This window comes from Schistocerca serialis, chromosome 3, assembly GCF_023864345.2.
Source record: "Schistocerca serialis cubense isolate TAMUIC-IGC-003099 chromosome 3, iqSchSeri2.2, whole genome shotgun sequence".
Lineage (NCBI taxonomy): Eukaryota > Metazoa > Arthropoda > Insecta > Orthoptera > Acrididae > Schistocerca > Schistocerca serialis.
Genome location: NC_064640.1, coordinates 291,161,063 through 291,186,565, shown reverse-complemented (window position 1 = coordinate 291,186,565; position 25,503 = coordinate 291,161,063). Strand labels below are relative to the sequence as shown.

General features: G+C 33.1%; 1 long non-coding RNA gene across 1 annotated transcript in view; it reads right to left on the bottom strand.

Annotated features, from left to right (window-relative positions):
* The window catches only part of LOC126470077 (uncharacterized), a 51,861-nt gene extending 31,187 nt beyond the window's left edge, over nt 1-20,674 (bottom strand). Inside the window, exon 1 of the long non-coding RNA XR_007586121.1 lies at nt 20,575-20,674. This is a non-coding gene — a long non-coding RNA (uncharacterized LOC126470077). The remainder of the gene's footprint in view (nt 1-20,574) is intronic.
* Nucleotides 20,675-25,503: the final 4,829 nt, after the last annotated feature.

Here is a 25,503-nt window from a genome sequence, read left to right as displayed (position 1 = left end):
GGTCCCCTACGGCACTGCGTAGGATCCTACGGTCTTGGCGTGCATCCGTGCGTCGCTGCGGTCCGGTCCCAGGTCGACGGGCATGTACACATTCCGCCGACCACTGGCGACAACATCGATGTACTGTGGAGACCTCACGCCCCACGTGTTGAGCAATTCGGCGGTACGTCCACCCGGCCTCCCACATGTCCACTATACGCCCTCGCTCAAAGTCCGTCAACTGCACATACGGTTCACGTCCACACTGTCGTGGCATGCTACCAGTGTTAAAGACTGCGATGGAGCTCCGTATGCCACAGCAAACTGGCTGACACTGACTGCGGCGGTGCACAAATGCTGCGCAGCTAGCGCCATTCGACGGCCAACGCTGCGGTTCCTGGTGTGTCCGCTGTGCCGTGCGTGTGATCATTGCTTGTACAGCCCTCTCGCAGTGTCCGGAGCAAGTATGGTGGGTCTGACACACCGGTGTCAATGTGTTCTTTTTTCCATTTCCAGGAGTGTACTATAATAAAAATTGAGAGAAAGATGAATGTTGTTCCATTAAATGATTCTGGTCCTAGGAATGTTTTAAATTCATTGTGTAAGGTTAAGTTTAGTTTATTTCAAATAATATTAATCCGTGAAGATGTAAGTCAAAACATTGATGGGATTAATAATCCTAAGAATGTTCTAGTTCAATATAATGATAAATTGAAGATATTACTTGATGGATCAAATGTTGAAAATAAGTTTGTTATCATTTTAAATTCAAGTTTTTTATATCAATTGTTCTTTTTTCTGCTCTTTTAATAAGATTTGGTTTAAATGAGAAAAAGTTTATTTGATTAAATAAAATTAATGTAGCCGAAAATATAATGAATAGGGAGAATCATATGAGAGGGGATATTTGAGGGATTTGGATTAAATTTCCCCATCAGAAGTAGTCGTTAATTTACTATTTTTTGGTTTAAGAGACCATTACTTACTTTCAGTCATCTGATGTATTTCAAGGTGTACTAATTATTTAGTTATTTTAGATTGACACTCTAATGTTATACATTTTAACTAACTCCTTAGATTATCTTAGATAATTACTTGATAAATAAGTTAACTGAAGTTGTTTCAATTACAATTGGTATGAATCTGTGGTTTGCTCCACAGATTTCTGAGCATTGTCCAAAGAACAGTCCAGGTCGGTTTATTGTAAATGTTCCTTGGTTTAGTCGACCTGGCGTTGCGTCAATTTTAACTCCTAATGCAGGTACTGCTCATGAGTGTAGAACGTCTGATGCTCTTGTTAATACTCGTACTTCCGTATTTATTGGTAGAATTGTTCGGTTATCTACATCTAGAAGTCGAAATCCGTCGTTTTCTAGGTCTTGTTCTGGTGTTATATAAGTGTCAAATTCTACGTCTATAAAGTCTGAATATTCGTATCTTGAGTATCATTGTCATCCAATGGTTTTAATTGTGATTATTGCATCTACTGAATCATCAAGTAAATATAGTAGTCGTAATGATGGAAGTGCAATAAAAATTAGCGTAATTGCTGGTAATGCTGTTCAGATTGTTTCAATTAAATGTCCGTGAATTATGTTTTGGGTCATATAGGCAATAAGTAGTATACAACTTAGGGCATAATCTACAATTACTGTGATTAATAATAATACGACCATAGTATGATCATGGAAGAATGGTAGTTGCTCCATTAATGGTGAAGCTCCATCTTGAAGGGATAAATTTGATCATGTTGCCATTAATGAATTTTTCTAATAAAAGGTCAAACCTTTATTTGTAGAGCTTAAATCTACTGCACTAATCTGCCATATTAGAATCTAGAAATTAGTCGTAGTTCTGAGTAACTATGTTCTGCAGGAGGGTTATTTTGTAGTCATTCTGTTGATCTTCTTATGTTAGCTCTAAATATGATTGCTCGGTTTGTAACCATTCTTTCTCATATAATTACAATGAATATAATGATTCCTACAATAGAAATTGTAGATCCAATTCTTGACACTACATTCCATGATGTATATGCATCTGGATAGTCTGAATATCGTCGTGGTATTCCTGCTAGCCCTAAGAAGTGTTGAGGGAAGTATGTTAAGTTTACTCCAATAAATATAATTGGAAATTGGATTTTTAATCATGTATTATTTATAGTTAATCCTGCAAATAGTGGGTATCATTGAATAACATCTCCTACTGAAACGTCCCCTTTGAACAATTATACAAGACTGTGCTTAAACTGACATACAATATTTTTAGCGCAACGCAATCTGACTTTCAAAAATCCCTATAAAAGAATGGCCCTGACTAACATTAACCTATACTTTTCACAAATCACTTACCTCACCAAAAAGGTTGGTTACTCCAACTACTGCAATACAGCAAGCACCACTACTGCCAGCTAAATATAAGAAGGCACGGAAGGCACTAAGTACTGATAGGGATAGTTAGCAAATGAAAGATATTGATAGAGAACAAACAATGTATTTACCATAATAGTCATAATATATACACTCCTGGAAATTGAAATAAGAACACCGTGAATTCATTGTCCCAGGAAGGGGAAACTTTATTGACACATTCCTGGGGTCAGATACATCACATGATCACACTAACAGAACCACAGGCACATAGACACAGGCAACAGAGCATGCACAATGTCGGCACTAGTACAGTGTACATCCACCTTTCGCAGCAATGCAGGCTGCTACTCTCCCATGGAGACGATCGTAGAGATGCTGGATGTAGTCCTGTGGAACGGCTTGCCATGCCGTTTCCACCTGGCGCCTCAGTTGGACCAGCGTTCGTGCTGGACGTGCAGACCGCGTGAGACGACGCTTCATCCAGTCCCAAACATGCTCAATGGGGGACAGATCCGGAGAGCTTGCTGGCCAGGGTAGTTGACTTACACCTTCTAGAGCACGTTGGGTGGCACGGGATACATGCGGACGTGCATTGTCCTGTTGGAACAGCAAGTTCCCTTGCCGGTCTAGGAATGGTAGAACGATGGGTTCGAAGAAGGTTTGGATGTACCGTGCACTATTCATTGTCCCCTCCAAGATCACCAGTGGTGTACGGCCAGTGTAGGAGATCGCTCCCCACACCATGATGCCGGGTGTTGGCCCTGTGTGCCTCGGTCGTATGCAGTTCTGATTGTGGCGCTCACCTGCATGGCGCCAAACACGCATACGACCATCATTGGCACCAAGGCAGAAGCGGCTCTCATCGCTGAAGACGACACGTCTCCATTCGTCCCTCCATTCACGCCTGTCGCGACACCACTGGAGGCGGGCTGCACGATGTTGGGGCGTGAGCGGAAGACGGCCTAACGGTGTGCGGGACCGTAGCCCAGCTTCATGGAGACGGTTGCGAATGGTCCTCGCCGATACCCCAGGAGCAACAGTGTCCCTAATTTGCTGGCAAGTGGCGGTGCGGTCCCCTACGGCACTGCGTAGGATCCTACGGTCTTGGCGTGCATCCGTGCGTCGCTGCGGTCCGGTCCCAGGTCGACGGGCACGTGCACCTTCCGCCGACCACTGGCGACAACATCGATGTACTGTGGAGACCTCACGCCCCACGTGTTGAGCAATTCGACGGTACGTCCACCCGGCCTCCCGCATGCCCACTATACGCCCTCGCTCAAAGTCCGTCAACTGCACATACGGTTCACGTCCACGCTGTCGCGGCATGCTACCAGTGTTAAAGACTGCGATGGAGCTCCGTATGCCACGGCAAACTGGCTGACACTGACGGCGGCGGTGCACAAATGCTGCGCAGCTAGCGCCATTCGACGGCCAACACCGCGGTTCCTGGTGTGTCCGCTGTGCCGTGCGTGTGATCATTGCTTGTACAGCCCTCTCACAGTGTCCGGAGCAAGTATGGTGGGTCTGACACACCGGTGTCAATGTGTTCTTTTTTCCATTTCCAGGAGTGTATATAGCAGTTCATGACAAGTTACAAAACTCCACCATCTCTCTCCCCACATCCACCACTGCTGGCGGCTCACCTCCAACTGCACAACGCTACGCACTGTTAACAGCCCAGCTGCCCAACACTACAATAGCGAGTATTACAACAATGCAAAGCAGCCACACACTGCACACAGCACAGCCACTGATTTTCATACTGAGTTGGCGTTACCAATAAAAAAACCTTAACAGCCTACTTACATAGCCCCCATGCTCCCCACAAAAAAATTTACAAATTGTTTTGGGGAGTGGCCAGTAATTATTTGATAAAATTTTTCATAATTACGATAACAAAGATATCAAATGCACACACTTATTGATACAATGTTGGTCAAAAGCTAAACTTTCTCACAGTCCATAGAGACAGTCCTGATTGTTTATCACAGTAAAATAGCAGTGTTTTTCTCAAAGTCTGAGCAGTAAAAGGAAATGCACACCGAAGTAGTGGATTTCCATGCAGTCTTGAAGAAGTAGTGTTGTCCTTCCAATGGAAAGACAGTGCTGACTCTTGACATGCTGACAGGTAATGGGCCACAGCAGTTCAAACCCACAGCAGAGTCAGTCGACGTTTTAAAGAATATTGGTAGGTCATCACAGAGCAGACCCACTGTAGTCCTGGTAGAGATTACAGTATTGATGGGCCATCAGAGGCGCAGACCCACTGCAGTCCTTGTAGAAATAGTGGTACTGATGAATCATCAAAGGTGTAGACTCACTGATGTCCTTGTAGAAATAATGGTACTGGTGAGTCAGCAAAGACGCAGACCCACTGTAGTCCTTGTAGAGACGGCCAGCAGCCATCCGTTGCGACTGTGCAGGTGCACAATCACTATCGAAGATTCTTGCGGAGAATATATCAAGTCCATAACCACCACTTGTACACTCACAAAGTGTTTGGAATTGTCCTTAGAACCAGCAATGCTGTTATCCAGTCCCTTGCAGAATTATTAACACACGTGCAAACACTAACAGTCCCTACTTCTCACATATTGTGCATATACTATTACCAACAGAAACGTGTGCAGTGAAATGTATCTTAATTTAAAGAACTGGTGTCTATACAATTATAAATTTACAACTTGAAAATAAAATTACAAAGGTACAAAATACATCATTAAAGAACATAAAAATACAGATAACATTTGTAGTGCAGGCTTTACAAAAGAATCGAAATAACATATCCATCAGAGTTACAGGAATTATGACATAAGTAAATACATAAGAGATCAGAATAACTTTTGAAACATCAACTTTACACAAGCATTAAAACAGAACAGATTAAATAACGTCTAAACATGTTTACAAAGTAAATAACATATTATTAATGCAAATTATATTTGAGGATAACAGTATTCCTCATCATAGTTCATGTAGCTGAGTATGAGAAAACTCTACAACATAAGTCTTATGAGGTAAACATATAAAGAGAGGAAGAAAATAAATATACAAAAGTACACAAACACAGTGGAATAAACGAAAGGGAAAGGACAGGGTTTGTTTTACTGCAGTATCTTGCAAACAAAACTTTCTTTACTTCTTGGAGATCTGCCTTCGTTCTTCATTATCTCAAAAAGTGCTATCTATACCTGCTTTCTGTATTCTATTCATATTTCTTTCGAAATAATTATTTTTCCTATTGTCCATAGTCAGTTTCTTATGTAGTCTACCACCTCTTAAGCTAACTTAAATCTACTGAGCTCAGATGCTAAACTAAGGGACGAGGCAATGCAGCAGCACAAAACAATGAACACAAACATCAATGACAAAAAATTCAAACTGACAAAGCAATTGCAATATTACCACTAATATAAGGCACTGTGCAGCAAACAAGAAAAATAAATGCGTAGTAAACTGGCTTAACAGCGTAATACAAAGTCAAATTCAGTAACATTATGCCTGGCAAACAGCAGCAGCAAATAAAAAAAACATATATCTTAACATGACATAGCTCAAGCAGAAAAAATAGTACACTAAAGATAACAATGCAGACAAGGGAAATGTATAATCACATCTTAATGTCTAAGTAATTAAAGTGGTGCACCACAAGAAGTTATTCAACCAAAAAAGTTACCAAGTACTTGAAAAGAAAATGATATATGCAGTTACTGTTATTAGTCTCTTCTTATTGTTCTTTCCATTCCAAGAGCTCCTTTCTCGAAGAATGTGGGTCATAAAATAATTATTTAATAGATATGTTGACAGAAAGTGTTCACATTACCAAATGCAATTAATTTTATTTCTTGAAACCAATGCTGCAAGACAGCTGGAAACCAGATATCAAATGAAATAAGCAACTATGTACAAAGTAAATCATAAAATATTCATTCAGTAGTCATGCAGCATTTCATAAGTTAGTAGAAATTCTCTCAATTCTCATAGATAGACACTTGTCCTAATCAGGTGTGCAGATGTAAGAATGTTTCCAAGTTATGAGCGTGTCGTATTTGCGATGCTTTCTACAAAGGAATGTCAATAGCGAGGATAATGGCCTATCTTTTTTTTCACCTCTACCTCTGAAAGGCACACGCTAGTGGCTTTTTTTTTTTTCAGGCGACTGTCGCCCAGCTGGGTGCCCACGACGCATTACGTGCAGGTGGTCACTTAACTTTCTTACCGAAATATTTACGACACCAGTTTCCGCTACAGTGACAGTCTCATATAAAAATATTTCATAGGTCAAGAATTTGGGTTACAAATCTATAGAAACAAAATCCTATAAATATAACAGCGTCCAAAAAATTTTCGCCAGCATTGTGATACATTCTCACATATACACACATTTCATAACTCTTAAAGTACGATTCTTGGTTTCCAACAACCTTTTTCACAAACCATAGTCCCTAACCACTGTTCATTACTCCTTACCTTATTACACATATATTTAGTCGTCGACACTTCTACAATATTTCATCTTAATAAATACGTAGCATAATCAAATTCCTCATATACGGTAGCATCATCTTATTGATCATAAACATACCTCAACAGCATAATACACATCGTTGTCATAATAATAACATCATAACACCTCAGTCAAATCTCAAAAACGTCGTAGCTTTTTGCAATAATGTCAAAACCTAAAAAATATTCTCTCCTCATTTCAAGAGTGTCATCTACCTCAAACGTACTTTAAATATCATGATCCCATACCAAATACATCATTCAAAGCTCTCGTAGTATCACAATGGTTCCAAAAAAATATGAACAGTTTACAAAGCACAGACAAAATACAGTTTCATAAGTGTGAAGTTACCCAACTGTGTAATTGCGTAAACATGTGTGACTGATGTAGTAAAAAAAATTTCTTTCTCTGTTAAATGATCAGATAGCTGTGTAATTCTGTGTTAGAGAAATATGGTACCGATGTGTAAAGTTGTATAAGCAAATACCATATTAGCTAGGGCTCCTTGTGCTTGCCAAACACATGGTACACAAAGTAGGCGTGTACCCCCCTGAGGATTAATGTAATTATACTCTCAGGTGTTACAGATTACAGCAATGGAATGAAATGGATCACGGAAATCCTTTGTATCATTGTACTTCAAATATCTTTAAAAATAAGTGATTTAAGTACAAAATTAATCACTCAAATACGTGTCCTGTAGCGCTAAATGTGCGTCTTCCTGTAAGATAATCTCTGTGGAAGTGTCGTAGTTATCGTCCTCCGAAAGCTAAGTTCTGCAGAAGCCAATGTACTTACCTCATGATACACCAAATTTCAAGTAAACCAAAATGTTGCATTAAAATCTCATTAGCAGTACTGGTAAATGTTCAAAGTATGTGAGCCTTATAGTCGTTATGTAATCGTGCAACTAACAAGCAAGAATGTACAAATAGCAACATTGTGTCATCTGTTCACTATAACAATGCATTCATAATTTCTGTTGAAATAAGTTCTCTTGGTTCTTGACTGGATATTTAACTTCAAACATTGTTGCATGGCAACAGTTTCTAAAGCATACTAGTAACGTGAAGTGAAATGTTTTATGGCAAAGACTAAGTTAAAAAGCAGATTATCTTTCAATAAGCGGTTTTATATGTGAAGTGTGGTGAAATCCTTTACTCTTCATAGTAATCAGAGTTTGAACTTGAATGCAATTGTCATGCGGTATACGTCGGTAAAGAACACTGGAATTTTTCTCAAGGTTAGCGTCTATGTTATTTTTCTCTGAGCCAGCCGGCGCATGTGGCTGCCTGCGGTGCGGGTCATTGTCTGTTTCTTTGTTGGCGCGCGTCGTTATTGGGATTAGGAGACGAACTTCCACAAATTCACTCTGACGAGAAGGCCCTGCCCTGTTTGAATCCCACCAGTTCTGATGCAATTCAGGTCTGTCGTTACGAATATATCGTCTGTCATCATGTCGGTAGATTCCGTAGTTTCTTCCTTGTCCGTCTCGTGGTGGAGAATTTCTCCCTGAATCGTAACTGTGAGCCGAACTTTTGCGTCTGAAGTTATTATGCCTTCCTTGATAATAATAGTTTTGGTTCCCATATTGTCTGTTTCTCTGATTGTCTCTGTGATAGTCATTACTACGGAAATGCGATCTTTCTCTGTAACTATTGTTACTCTGCCAGTGGTTGTCATATGGGTGGTGTCTATTTTGGTCACGATTTGCGTTGTAAGAATAGACTTGTGTCCAGTTATTGTTTCTGTCGTCACGGAATTGTGACGGATGTGACCTGTAGTGATTGTTTTCCTGTTTTCGCATCCCGCGACTGTCTGTGTCAATTTCTAATTCTTGTAACAGTCCCTGAAAAGCTTCAATGTCGTCTTTGCAACGTCCTGCTAAAATAATATGTCGTAAATGTTCAGGCAATTTGATTAAGCAAATGCGGATGAGTTCTGAGGGGCTGTATGGGTTTGAAAGATACTGATTCTTATGCAACATGTCTTCAAAATATTTGACAAGACTGGAAAATTCAGATTGTCCAAAGTGTTTCATCATCACGATGCTATGTTTTACTAGGTCTTGTGTAGCTTGAGACCAATATGCTGAGAGGAAGGCATGGTAAAATTCTCCTTCACTGTGGCAATCGTGAATGACCGATTGCATTCTTACAGCTGGTTCATTCTCCAAGTAGCCACACATAAATTCTAATCTGTGTTCTAACGACCAGTTGGGAGGAAAACAATGAGAGAATCGATGGAGCCATGCTTGTGGATGAATGTCGTTGCCAGAATTCTTAAATGTTTTTAATTTACGTGTAGTAATGAATAGCTTATAGTCAAAATCATCATGTCGGCGAGTCGCATATCGGTCATTGTTAGGTCGTGTCGGCCGTTCCATCTCAAAATTCGGTGCACATTGCCAATTTCTTTCATAACTTCCAAAATGCCTTGTGTCATTATTTTGTGGCTGTTCCATATTCCTGTGTCCCTCTTCCCGTATTGGGGCACGAGTGTCCTCTGAAATACGTAATTCTTGTATTACCTGTGTCAGCTGATCTTGTACTTCCTGGATTTCTCTTTTGCACTGTGAATTGATTTGATTTTGATTCTGTTTGAATTTTCTAATTTGTTCATACTCTTCTGTGTCAGTGAAGGCTACAGGTCTTGTGTCATTCAGATCATCATCTACCTTTGTAGATAAGTTAGTGACCTGATCCGAAAGTTCGGCTACTTTCTCCGATAGTAAACACATTTCCTCAGTGTGTTTTTCTGAACCAAGTTTCAGAGTGTCCATTTGTGTTGAAATCGAATCTACTGTGTCCTTCAAGTTTTCCTGAGTTTTTGCAAGTTGCGTAACCGAATCGGTAGATGCAACTGAGTCAATTTTAGCCCACAAGGTCTCATGATTTTCATGAACAATGGTTTGCAGTTCTTTTATGGCTGCTTCGTGATTCTGTAATGCATTTTCATGCCGCAAAAAAATAGGTTGGAAATGCTCACAAATTTGTGATTTTACGTCATTACAGACTTTTTGACATTTCGATTCGATGTTATGTAACTCAGTAGTTAAATCTTCACGTGTTTGTTCAAGCGTGGTGTCTAACTTTTGAAGATTTTGTTCCATTGTGTCTAACTGTTGCTGTGTTTGTCTCTGGTGTTGTTCCATTGTGTCTAACTTTTGAAGATTTTGTTCCATTGTGTCTAACTTTTTAAGATTTTGTTCCACTGTGTCTAACTTTTTAAGATTTTGTTCCACTGTGTCTAACTTAATAAGATTTTATCCTATTTGTCTCTGATTTTGTTCCATTTGTTGCATTAATTGCAATAATAATGTATTAGTGTCTGGAATCTGTTTCTCTACACTTTACGGCAGTGCATTTGCACCGGCAACATTCACATTTTGACAAGCAGAAAATGTGTTTTGACTTTTTTGAGAAAACGATGATGACCCAAAACCTGAATCTACAGTATTTGCGAAATTGTGTCCTATCATTTCGGATTCCTGAGGCGAGCTGTTGCTGACCGATCGATCGATAATGTTTCCCTGTTCACTACCTGTTTCACTGTACACAATTGTTTGCAGCCCTCTCCATTTCCCTATGCACAATTACCAAATTACTACTTTGAACATCAGTTCATTCAATACTCAGTGGCGCTAACACACTGCTTTCTCCTTCACTGTCATTTCTCAGTTTACTTTGGAGCCTAGTATTACGTTTTTCACACGCCATAATTGTCACAATATTTCACACGATAACACAGAAAAGCACAATTTGAAGGTCAAAATAAAGTAACATAGCAATCGATATAAGGTCTACTTAACTGCAAGCGCAGCTGCAAAATACTTTGTGCAAATCTACATGCATGCCACACCTGTTTTACTGTACAACAATGAAAGACTGCAACTACAAAGGAGATTCTCTCTACAATTACGCGCCAGCAATAAACAAAATCTACACTACTTACACAAACTACAAGAAAAATTCAGAAGATTCCTGTGAGGTATCCTCGGCTAAGGGTCAACATATGAAACGTCCCCTTTGAACAATTATACAAGACTGTGCTTAAACTGACATACAATATTTTTAGCGCAACGCAATCGGACTTTCAAAAATCCCTATTAAAAAGAATGGCCCTGACTAACATTAACCTATACGTTTCACAAATCACTTACCTCACAAAAATCTTGGTTACTCGAACTACTGCAATACAGCAAGCACCACTACTGCCAGCTAAATAAAAGATTCAAACTACGGAAGGCACTAACTACTGATAGGGATAGTTAGCAAATGAAAGATATTAATAGAGAACAAACAATGTATTTACCTTAATAGTCATAATATATATAGCAGTTCATGACAAATTACAAAACTCCGCCATCTCTCTCCCCACATCCACCACTGCTGGCGGCTCACCTCCAACTGCGCAATGCTACGCCCTGTTAACAGCTCAGCTGCCCAACACTACAATGGCGAGTATTACAACAATACAAAGCAGCCACAGACTGCACACAGCGCAGCCAGTGATTTTCATACAGAGGTGGCGTTACCAATAAAAAAACCGAAACAGCCTACTTACACTATAATTGCAAATACTGCTCCTATTGATAATACATAATGGAAGTGGGCTACTACATAGTATGTATCATGTAATACAACATCAAGTGATGAATTTTCTAGTACTAATCCTGTTAGTCCACCAATTGTGAATAGAAAAATAAATCCTAAAGCTCATAATAATGGTGGATTGAATTTGAATTTAGTTCCATATAGTGTAGCTAATCATCTGAATATCTTAATTCCTGTAGGTACAGCAATAATTATTGTTGCTGATGTAAAGTATGCTCGTGTGTCAAAATCTATTCCTACTGTGAATATGTGATGTGCTCATACAATAAATTCTATTAGCCCAATTGATAATATAGCATAAATTACACCCAATGTTCCAAATGATTCAATTTATCCTCTTTCTTGACATACAATGTGAGAGATAATCCCAAATCCTGGTAGAATTAAAATGTAAACTTCTGGGTGTCCAAAGAATTAAAATAGGTGTTGATATAGAATTGGGTCACCTTCTCCTGCAGGGTCAAATAATGATGTATATAAATTTCGGTCTGTTAACAGTATAGTAATAGCTCCCGCTAATACTGGAAGTGAAAGAAGGAGGAGAAGGGCTGTAATAGCTACAGATCATACAAATAAAGATGTTTGATCTAGAGTTATACTTTCTGCTCATATATTAATTGCTGTTGTAATGAAGTTTACTGCATCAAGAATAGATGATACACCTGCTAAGTGGAGTGAAAAAATAGCTAAGTCTACAGATGCACCCCCGTGTGCATTAGCACCTGCAAGAGAGGGGTAAACTGTTCATCCTGTACCAGCACCATTATCTACCATAGAAGATGTAAGAAGAAGGGTTAATGAAGGTGGTAATAATCCAAAACTTATATTATTTATTCGTGGAAATGCTATATCTGGTGCACCAATTATTAATGGTACGAGTCAATTTCCAAATCCACCAATTATAATAGGTATTACTATAAAAAAAATTATTACAAATACATGGGCTGTAGTAATAACATTATAAATTTGGTCATCTCCAATTAGAAATCCTGTTTGACCAAGTTCAGCACGAATAAGTATTCTTATTGATGATTCTACTATTCCTGCTCACGCTCCAAATAAGAAGTATAAAGTACCAATATCCTTATGGTTTGTTGAGAATAATCATTTTTGCGGTAAGATGGCTGAATTTTAGGTGGTAGACTGTAAATCTACTTATGAGATGTTTCTCTCTTACCATGTTTTAGGTCTTATATTCAATTATGATTCTAGACTGCAATTCTATAGGTGTAAAATTTTACTAAGGCCTAAAAGATTATTCTTTTAATTATAACTTTGGAGGTTATTAGTTTAATTAACCTAAGTCCTTAGTGTAATGAGATTAAGGTTGATGTTGAGATTAATCCTATTGTTGAAATTATTACTGTTATAGGAAGAATAATTCTTGATTTTTGAGACTTTATTTTTACAGATCATGAATTTTCTCTGTATGACATAATTAGGGCTGAGAATCTAATATGTATACAATTATAAAGTGTAATTGTAGTTAATACAACCATAATGGTTATAATAGTTGTTATGTTATTTTCTATTAATGATTGTATTACAATTCATTTTGGTAGAAATCCAAGGAATGGTGGTAAACCACCTAGGGATAGGAGAGATAAAAATATTATGAATTTAATTTCAGTTTTGATATTTCTGGCCGAATAAATTTGGTTTATAAAAAATAGATTTATTTGCTTAAATAATAAGACCATAATTAATCTTAATAGTGAGTAAATAATAAAATATAATTCTCAGATGTTTTCTCTTACTGTTAGGGATCTAATTATTCACCCTAAATGTCTAATTAAGGAATATGCTAGAAGTTGGCGTAGAGATGTTTTATTTAAGCCACCTATTGCCCCAATAATAATTCTTAGAATGATAATTGTTCAAATGAAAGTTCTTAGTTGAATACAATAAGATAATACCATTATTGGGGCAATTTTTTGTCATGTTATTAGTGTTAAACAGTTATTTCATCTCGAAGCTCCTATTACTTCTGGAAATCAGAAATGTAAGGGTGCAGCCCCAATCTTTAATAATAATCTAGATCTAATTATTATTGTGGGAATAAATTCTCTTTCTCACCCTATTGGATACGTTATTTGAATCAGCAAAATTGAAAATAATAGTATTGTCGATGCTATTGCTTGGACAATAAAATATTTAATTGACGACTCATTTACTATTATATTTTTATTTCTTGTTAGGAGCGGAATAAATGATAGTAAGTTGATCTCAAGTCCTATTCAAACTCCGAATCAGGAGTTTGATGAAATGGACAGGATCGTTCGTATCATTAATGTTGATAGGAAGAGAAGTTTTGTAGAGTTGTTGGTCATTAAAAAGGAGAGGATTGATACCTCTATAAATGGGGTATGAACCCATTAGCTTGGTTAGCTTACCTTTTTACATTAAGATGTATGATGCATGTTAGTTTTTTATATTAAAGGAGGAAGTTTAATTCTGTCTTATGTAATTTTTAATGAAGGTAATTTTGATGTACTTGTTTTACCCTATCAAGGTAACCCTTTAATCAGGCACTTCATTTATATTTAATATATAAATTAAAAAATTCTTTTTTGAATTTGTTTATGTATTATTTTGGTTATTTCTAATTAATTTATCTCGATTCGGATAATTTGAATATATATATATATATATATATATATATATATATATATAAAAATATTACATTTAATTAAATTTATATACCTACAATGTTATTTAATTATTATTAAATGATTATTTTTATACATTTATTTATCTAGGATTATAGCTACTAATGTTTTAGCTTAAAATAGGTTATTATATTATAAATTATATAATATGTAATATATTATTAAATATTATTATAATTGGATATAATAAAAATAATTAATGATATTAAATATACAATATTATATTAATATAAATGATAATATTAATTATAATAATTGTACTTATATAATTTTCTATAATTAAATTATTTAACTAACTAATATTTAAGTTAATTTATTATAAAGTTAATTTTATATTAATAACATATTAGAATAAATTACATAATTGTATAAAATATTTTTATTATATTATTTAATCTTTCTTTATTATTAGTGAAAAGAAAGATTAAATAAGAAAGAATATAATACATTTATTGGTATACATGTTCCATATTAATCTTTATATATATATAATAGAGAAGTTGTTGTGGTCATACGTGGGTGCATTTCTTTTTTTTGTCATTTTTTGTGTTTTTTGTATTTAAATATTTGAATCTTTTATTTTTTCTTAATTTTATAAACTTTCAAATTTCTTAATTTTGTTTCGTAAAGTTTTATTCTTGCTTGTTTATTCACTTTTTCTTTGTATTATATGTAAGTTTCGTTAAACTAAATGTTCTTTTTGCAGTAATTTGATTTAATAATCAAGTGATTTTGGATTTAGCAAATTATTCAGTATCGGCATAATTCGTTCCAGCAGCTGCGGTTATACGATTGATACAAGTGAATTTTACTGGTTAAAACAGTGGTTTATATTTTTAGGGTTAAGATATAGATTTGTAAGGTGAATAGTTAACATTTATTTATAATTCTTTTTATGAATCTGTGAAAATTAAATAATAAACTAGGATTAGATACCCTATTATTTTAAATGTTAATTATATTTACCAGGGTACTATTACTTAAGGTCTTTAAACCCAAAGAATTTGGCGGTATCTCATTCCATTCAGTGGAACATACCCCGTGATTGATAATACAGGATTTACTCTACTTAATTTATTTGTTTGTATATCTCCGTTTTCAGAGAATCTTTTTAGAGTTATAATTCTCAAGATTTATAATTATAAAATATTTCAGGTCAAGGTGCAGTTTATAGTTAAGAGGAGGTGGGTTACAATAGATTTTTGTTTATAAGGGATTTGATGGGGAAATACTGTTAATGAAGGTGGATTTGACAGTAATTTAATTTATTTAATTGAACTGACATTGGGTCTGAGGTGTGTACACATCGCCCGTCGCTCTCATTATTGATTATTTCATTTTATTATTTTAAGGTAGCTTCAATTTAGATGAGATAAGTCGTAACATAGTAGATGTACTGCAAAGTGTATCTAGAAAGAGTTTCAATATATAACTTATTAGTAAAGTGTTTCATTTACACTGAAAATTTTTCTGTGCAAATCAGGATATCTTGATTATTTATTTTATTATATTTATTTTTTGTTTGTTTAGTTATTTAATAAAAATAATTTTTTCGAATTTTGTCTTAGTATATTTTGTAGAATAGATTTTTTAGATTATAGTTTATTGGTAATGTAATTGTTTTATGAAATATAATTTTAAATTTTAAAAAGTAGATTTTATTTATTGTACCTTTTGTATCAGGCTTTATCAAAATTTTAGTATTTACTTTACTTGTCTTGATTTGGGTTGATTTATAAATAATGTATAGTTAATGTATCATAATTAGTATTAAATTATTTATAGAAATGAGATGTTAATCGTTTCCTAAGATATCTAGTTTCTTAAGAAAAAATTTACTTTTTTGAAGTTAATTGTTTTTATTTAATTTTTTAAGTATTAATAATAACTTATTTATTCTATAAGGGATAAGCTTTGAAGTTAATAACCTATAATTTGTTTTATGAAATATAACAGTAAGCTTTATACCAGATATCTTTAAGATTACATTTTAGTTCATTATTTTGTTTTCGATTTTATAAGTATTTTAGGTTTTTTATTAAGATTATTGATTTAATTTTAAAATTTTTGTAATAATGATGGAATTAGTATATTTATTTGTACATAATTTTTAACTTGTGAATTTATTATAAGGAACTAGGCAAAATTGATTTCCGCCTGTTTATCAAAAACATGTCCTCTTGAAAATACTTTGAGGTCTGGCCTGTTCACTGAGCGGATTTTTAAAGAGCCGTGGTATCTTGACCATGCAAAAGTAGCATAATCATTAGTCCCTTAATTAGTGGCTGGAATGAATGGCTTGATAAGAAATCAACTGTCTCTTAATAAATTTTTGAATTTAACTTTTGAGTCAAAAGGCTTAAATTTTTCTTTAGGAGGAGAAGCCCCTATAGAACTTAACATTTTACTTTTATATAGTTTTTTGTTTGTCTTTCTATATTTAATGATGATGTTTTGTTGGGGTGACATGAAGAATAAATAAACGTTTCATTATTATATCATTTATTTATGTTTGTTGTTTTTATTCATTAATATTGACTTCCTGCTGCTATGGCTGCTCCTACTCCTGTTTCTGCTTTGGTTCATTCTTCTACTCTTGTTACTGCTGGGGTTTATTTATTAATTCGTTTCAGACCAGTATTAGATACTTATAATTGTGGTTGATTCTTACTTTTAATTGGTTGTATAACTATATTTATGGCTGGTTTGGTGGCTAATTTTGAATTTGATTTGAAGAAAATTATTGCTCTATCTACTTTAAGACAACTTGGATTAATAATAAGAATTTTGGCTATGGGTTATCCAAACCTTGCATTTTTTCATTTATTAGCTCATGCTATATTTAAGGCGTTATTGTTTATGTGTGCAGGTTCAATAATTCATAATTTAAAGGATTCTCCGGATATTCTTTTTATAGGTTCAATTGTTACTTTTATACCTTTAACTTCAGTTTGGTTTAATGTTTCTAGTTTGTCTTTGTGTGGTACACCTTTTTTAGCAGGGTTTTATTCAAAGGATTTAATTCTTGAGATGGTTTGTTTAAGATGAATTAATTGTTTGACTTTTTTTTCTTTATTTCTTTTCTACTGGTTTAACTGCTTCTTATTCTTTTCGTCTTTTTTATTATTCAATATCTGGTGATAATAATTTTTATTCTAGATTTTCTTTTGATGATAAGGGTTAATATATTTCGTTTGGTATAATTGGTTTATTGTTTGTTGCTGTTTTTGGTGGTAGCCTTTTGTCTTGATTAATTTTCCCTGTTCCTCATGTGATTGCCTTGCCTTATTATTTAAAGTTTTTAACTATTACTGTAGTTGTTTTAGGTGCTTATTTGGGTTATCTCATTTCTAATTTTGATTTTTCTCAAAATTTATTTTCTTTAAGTATACATTCTTTTGTCAGATTTGCTGGTTCTATATGGTTTATACCCTTTCTTTCAACTAAGTTTATTAGATATATTCCTTTAAAATTTGGTTATTATTCATTTAAATCATTTGATTAAAGTTGAGGTGAATTATTTGGTGGTCAAGGTTTATATAGACTATTTATTTATTTAATTGGTTATATACAGGGTTGATATGATTCTAATTTAAAGATTTATCTTTTAACTTTTATTTTTTGAATATTTATTTTGGTGGTATTGTTTTTCGTTTACTTAAATAGCTTATAATTAGAGTGTGGCTCTGAAGATGTTAAGGAAGTATTTTTACTTTTACGGGTTTATAAATATACATATATTATTTTTTAGAGTGAAAATGTAATGTTTTATTTAAACTATATAAATTTTAGAAATGTTAACGGAGTGTAACCGCTAATATAAAAAGTTAGCAGCTTTCATATTGGCTTTACATTTCCTTAATTGGAACTTTATAGTTCAATTATATTATTAACAGTAATACGCCTCTTTTTTGGCTTCAATTAATAAGAATAATGGTATTTTATTTACCAGCTTTCCAGGTCGAAAGTGACTGCAATATTTCGCTTCTTATTCTATTTAAGGTTGATTGATTATATCAATACTTTTTGAATGCAACCCAAATGTTATAGTTAACTACAACCCTTTATTCTGCACATTGTAAGGCTCCTTGGTTTCATTCATGGTATAGTCGGCCTAGTAATACTATAATAAAAAATATTGTTGTTACTTTTCAGATTATAATGTCTGAAGTTTTAAAAATAATTACAATTGGAAGGATTAGTGCGATTTATACGTCAAAAATTAAGAAAATTACTGCAATTAAGAAGAATCGAAGTGAGAATGGTATTGGTGCTAATCTTTTTGGGTCAAATCCACACTCAAATGGTGATCTTTTTTCTCGGTCATTAATTAATTTGTTTGATAATGTTGTCGCAAGGATTATAACAATTATTGGGATACTAAATCTAAAACTCTTGTAGATAAAATCAGGATTGTTTTTCTTGATTTATATCAAGCTTTCTGATTGGAAGTCAAATGTACTATTTATACTAGAAAAACAATTATCTACCTCATGGATAAATAGAGATGTATAAGAATAATCATACTACATCTACAAAGTGTCAGTATCATGCTGCTGCTTCAGATCCAAAGTGGTGTCTTGGTGAGAATTGGTTTATTGAATGTCGAAGTAGACATGTTGATAAGAAAATTGTTCTGATAATTACATGTAGACCATGGAATCGTGTTGCAACAAAGAATGTTGATCCATAAACTGCATCTGCAATGGTGAAGGGTGCTTCTCAATATTCGTATGTTTGAAGTATAGTGAACTGTACTCCTAGTAATACTGTAAAAAGTAGTCCTTGTAATGTTTGAGTATGATTAGATTCTATTAAACTATGATGTGCTCATGTTACTGTTAAACCTGATGCCAAAAGAGTAGCTGTGTTAAGTAATGGAATTTGTATAGGATTAAAAGGTTGAATTCCTATTGGGGGTCATAGTATCCCTAGTTCAATAGTAGGTGCAAGTCTTCTTCTAAAAAATGCTCAGAAAAATGAAACAAAGAATAGTACTTCCGATGCAATAAATAAAATTACTCCTCATCGTAATCCAATTGATACAAATCCCGTATGTAGCCCTTGGAATGTCCCATCTCGTACTACATCTTGTCATCATTGGATTATAGTTAGTAGGGTAATTCCGAATCCGATTATAAATAAGTTAATGTTAAATAGGTGAAATCATTTTGCAAATCCTGATACTAGAACTATTGCTCCAATTGCTCCTGTTAATGGTCAAGGTCTATAATCTACTCAGTGGAATGGGTGGTTTGAGTGAGTTGTTAACATAATTTTAGTATACTTCTCTAGAATATAAAGTTCTTAAAATTGAGAAAACATAACCTTGAATTATTGCTACTGCTGATTTTAAGATTAATAGAAGTATTTGCCCAATAATTAATAGTGAAATTGAGTTTATTGCTATAGATGGTCCTGTATTTCCTAGTAATGTTAATAGTAAGTGTCCTGCAATTATATTTGCTGCTAGTCATACTGCTAGTGTACCTGGTCAAATGACATTTCCAATTGTTTCAATTAATACTACAATTGATATTAATGCAGGCGGTGTTCCTTGAGGAACAAGGTGTGTAAATATGCGATTCGTATGATTAATTCATCCAAATAACATAAATCTTAATCATATAGGTAGAGCGATTGCAAATGTTAATGCTAAATGTCTTGTTCTAGTACAGATGTAAGGGAATAATCCTATAAAATTATTAAATAGTATTATAATAAAAATTGAGAGAAAGATGAATGTTGTTCCATTAAATGATTTTGGTCCTAGTAATGTTTTAAATTCTTTAAATTCATTGTGTAAGGTTAAGTTTAGTTTATTTCAAATAATATTAATCCGTGATGGTGTAAGTCAAAACATTGATGGGATTAATAATAATCCTAAGAATGTTCTAGTTGAATTTAATGATAAATTTATGATATTAGTTGATGGATCAAATGTTGAAAATAAGTTTGTTATCATTTTCAATTCAAGTTCTTTATATCAATTGTTCTTTTTTCTGCTCTTTTAATAAGATTTGGTTTAAATGAGAAAAAGTTTATTTGATTAAATAAAATTAAGTAGCCGAAAATATAATGAATAGGGAGAATCATATGAGAGGGGATATTTGAGGGATTTGGATTAAATTTCCCCATTAGAAGTAGTTGTTAATTTACTATTTTTTGGTTTAAGGGACCATCACTTACTTTCAGTCATCTGATGTATTTCAAGGTGTACTAATTATTCAGTTATTTTAGATTGACACTCTAATGTTATTCATTTTAACTAACTCCTTAGATTATCTTAGATAATCACTTGATAAATAAGTTTACTGAAGTTCTTTCAATTACAATTGGTATGAATCTGTGGTTTGCTCCACAGATTTTTGAGCATTGTCCAAAGAACAGTCTAGGTCGGTTTATTGTAAATGTTCCTTGGTTTAGTCGACCTGGCGTTGCATCAATTTTAACCCCTAATGCAGGTACTGCTCATGAGTGTAGAACGTCTGATGCTCTTGTTAATACTCGTACTTCCGTATCTATTGGTAGAATTGTTCGGTTATCTACATCTAGAAGTCGAAATCCGTCATTTTCTAGGTCTTGTTCTGGTGTTATATAAGTGTCAAATTCTACGTCTATAAAGTCAGAATATTCGTATCTTGAGTATCATTGTCATCCAATGGTTTTAATTGTGATTATTGCATCTACTGAATCATCAAGTAAATATAGTAGTCGTAATGATGGAAGTGCAATAAAAATTAGCGTAACTGCTGGTAATGCTGTTTAGATTGTTTCAATTAAATGTCCGTGAATTATGTTTTGGTTCATATAGGCAATAAGTAGTATATAACTTAGGGCATAATCTACAATTACTGTGATTAATAATAATACGACCATAGTATGATCATGGAAGAATGGTAGTTGCTCCATTAATGGTGAAGCTCCATCTTGAAGGGATAAATTTGATCATGTTGCCATTAATGAATTTTTGTAATGAAAGGTCAAATCTTTATTTGTAGAGCTTAAATCTACTGCACTAATCTGCCAAATTAGAATCTAGAAATTAGTGGTAGTTCTGAGTAACTATGTTCTGCAGGCGGGTTATTTTGTAGTCATTCTGTTGATCTTCTTATGTTAGCTCTAAATATGATTGCCCGGTTTGTAACCATTCATTCTGATATAATTACAATGAATATAATGATTCATACAATAGAAATTGTAGATCCAATTCTTGACACTACATTTCATGATGTATATGCATCTGGATAGTCTGAATATCGTCATGGTGTTCCTGCTAGCCCTTAGAACTGTTGAGGGAAGAATGTTAAGTTTACTCCAATAAATATAATTGTAAATTGGATTTTTAATCATGTATTATTTAAAGTTAATAATGTAAATAGTGGGTATAATTGAATAACACCTCCTATAATTGCAAATACTGCTCCTATAGACAATACATAATGGAAGTGGGCTACTACATAGTATGTATCATGTAATACAATATCAAGTGATGAATTTGCTAATACTAATCCTGTTAGTCCACCAATTGTGAATAGAAAAATAAATCCTAAAGCTCATAATAATGGTGGATTGAATTTGAATTTTGTTCCATATAGTGTAGCTAGTCATCCGAATACCTTAATTCCTGTAGGTACAGCAATAGTTATTGTTGCTGATGTAAAGTATGCTCGTGTGTCAACATCTATTCCTACTGTGAATATGTGATGTGCTCATTCAATAAATCCTATTAGCCCAATTGATAATATAGCATAAATTATACTCAATGTTCCAAATGATTCAATTTTTCCTCTTTCTTGACATACAATGTGAAAGAGAATCCCAAATCCTGGTAGAATTAAAATGTAAACTTCTGGGTGTCCAAAGAATCAAAATAGGTGTTGACATAGAATTGGATCACCTCCTCCTGCAGGGTCAAAGAATGGTGTATTTAAATTTCGGTCTGTTAATATTATAGTTACAGCTCCTGCTAATACTGGAATTGAAAGAAGGAGGAGAAGGGCTGTAATAGCTACAGATCATACAAATAAAGGTGTTTGATCTAGAGTTATACTTTCCGATTGTATACTAATTGCTGTTGTAATGAAGTTTACTGCATCAAGAATAGATGATACACCTGCTAAGTGGAGTGAAAAAATAGCTAGGTCTACAAATGCACCCCTGTGTGTGATAGCTCCTGCAAGGGGGGGGGGGGTAAACTGTTCATCCTGTACCAGCACCATTATCTACCATAGAAGATGTAAGAAGAAGGCTTAATGAAGGTGGTAGTAATCAAAAACCTATATTATTTATTCGTGGAAATGCTATATCAGGTGCACCAATTATTAATGGTACGAGTCAATTTCCAAATCCACCAATTATAATAGGTATTACTATAAAAAAATTATTACAAATGCATGGGCTGTAATAATAACATTATAAATTTGGTCATCTCCAATTAGATATCCTGGTTGACCAAGTTCAGCACGAATAAGTATTCTTATTGATGTTCCTACTATTCCTGCTCACGCTCCAAATAAGAAGTATAAAGTACCAATATCCTTATGGTTTGTTGAGAATAATCATTTGTGCTGTAAGATGGCTGAATTTTAGGTGGTAGACTGTAAATCTACTTATGAGATGTTTCTCTCTTACCATGTTTTAGGTCTTATATTCAATTATGATTCTAGACTGCAATTCTATAGGTGTAAAATTTTACTAAGGCCGAAAAGATTATTCTTTTAATTATAACTTTGAAGGTTATTAGTTTAATTGACTTAAGTCCTTAGTATAATTAGATTAAGGTTGATGTTGAGATTAATCCTATTGTTGAAATTATTACTGTTATAGGAAGAATAATTCTTGATTTTTGAGACTTTATTTTTATAGATCATGAATTTTCTGTGTATGACATAATTAGGGCTGAGAATCTAATACGTATATAATAATAAAGTGTAATTGTAGTTAATACAACCGTAATGGTTATAATAGTTGTTATGTTATTTTCTATTAACGATTGTATTACAATTCATTTTGGTAGAAATCCAAGGATTGGTGGTAAGCCATCTAGGGATAGGAGTGATAAAAATATTATGAATTTAATTTCAGTTTTTATATTTCTGGCTGAATAAATTTGGTTTATAAGAAATAGATTTATTTGCTTAAATAATAAGACCATAATTAATCTCAATAGTCAGTAAATAATAAAATATAGTTCTCAGATGTTTTCTCTTACTGTTAGGGACCTAATTATTCACCCTAAATGTCTATTTGAGGAATATGCTAGAAGTTGGCGTGGAGATGTTTGATTTAAGCCACCTATTGCCCCAATTATAATTCTTAGAATGATAATTGTTCAAATGAAAGTTCTTAGTTGAATACAGTAAGATAAAACCATTATTGGGGCAATTTTTTGTCATGTTATTAGTGTTAAACAGTTATTTCATCTCGAAGCTCCTATTACTTCTGGAAATCAGAAATGAAAGGGTGCAGCCCCAATCTTTAATAATAATCTAGATCTAATTATTATTGAGGGAATAAATTCTGTTTCTCACCCTATTGGATACTTTATTTGAATCAGCAAAATTGAAAATAATAGTATTGTCAACGCTATTGCTTGGACAATAAAATATTTAATTGACGACTCATTTATTATTATATTCTTATTTCTTGTTAGGAGCGGAATAAATGAAAGTAAGTTGATCTCAAGCCCTATTCAAACTCCGAATCAGGAGTTTGATGAAATGGACAGGATCGTTCCTATCATTAATGTTGATAGGAAGAGAAGTTTTGTAGAGTTGTTGGTCATTAAAAAGGAGAGGATTGATACCTCTATAAGTGGGGTATGAACCCATTAGCTTGTTTAGCTTACGTTTCTACATTAAGGTGTATGATGCACGTTAGTTTTTGATAATAAAGGAGGTAGTTTAATTCTGTCTTATGTAATTTTTAATGAAGGTAATTATTATTAACTTGATTAAATTAAATTAAAAATTTTTTTTAATTTTTTTATGTATTATTTTGGTTATTTCTAATTAATTAATCTCAATTCGGATAATTTGAATATATATATATAAAATTAATAATTTATATTAATATATTACATTTAATTAAATTTAATTACCTATAACGTTATTTTATTAATATTAAATGATTATTTTAATACGTTTATTTACCTAGGATTATAGCTACTTATGTTTTTAGTTTAAAATAGGTTATTATATTATAAATTATATAATAATATGTAATTTAATATTAAATATTATTATAATTGGATATAATAAATATAATTAATGATATTAAATATAAAATATTAAATGAATAGGGCTCTGAGGTGTGTACACATCACCCGTCGCTGTCATTATTGATTATTCTATTTTATTATTTTAAGGTAGCTTCAATTTAGATGAGATAAGTCGTAACATAGTAGATGTACTGGAAAGTGTATCTAGGAAGAGTTTCAAAATATAACATATTAGTAAAGTGTTTCATTTACACAGAATATTTTTCTGTGCAAATCAGGTTATCTTGATTATTTGTTTTATTATATTTATTTTTTGTTTGTTTAATTACTTAATAAAAATAATTTTGTCGAATTTTGTCTTAGTATATTTTGTAGAATTGATTTTTTAGATTATAGTTTATTGCTAATGTAATTGTTTTATGAAATATTATTTTAAATTTTAAAAAGTATATTTTATTTATTGTACATTTTGTATCAGGGTTTATCAAAATTTTAGTATTTACTTTACTTGTATCGATTTGGGTTGATTTATAAATAATGTATAGTTAATGTATCATAATTATTATTAAATTATTTATAGAAATGAGATGTTAATAGTTTCCCAAGATATCTAGTTTCTTAAGAAAAAATTTAATTTTTTTTAGTTAATTGTTTTTATTTAATTTGTTAAGTTTAAATATTAACTTACTTATTCCTTAAGGGATAAGCTTTCAAGTTAATAACCTATAATTTGTTTTATGAAATATAATTGTAAGCTTTAAATCAGCTATATTTAAGATTACAGTTTATTTCATTAATTTTTATTTTGATTTTATAAGTATTTGAGGATTTTTATTAAGATTATTGATTTAATTTTAAAATTTTTGTAATAATGGTAGAATTAGTATATTTATTTGTATATAATTTTTACCTTGTGAAATTATTATAAGGAACTAGGCCAAGTTGATTTCCACCTGTTTATCAAAAACATGTCCTCTTGAAATTACTTTGAGGTCTGGCCTGCTCACTGAGCGGATTTTTAAAGAGCCGTGGTATTTTGACCGTGCAAAGGTAGCATAATCATTAGTCTCTTAATTAGTGGCTGGAATGAATGGCTTGATGAGAAATCAACTGTCTCTTAATTAATATTTGAATTTAA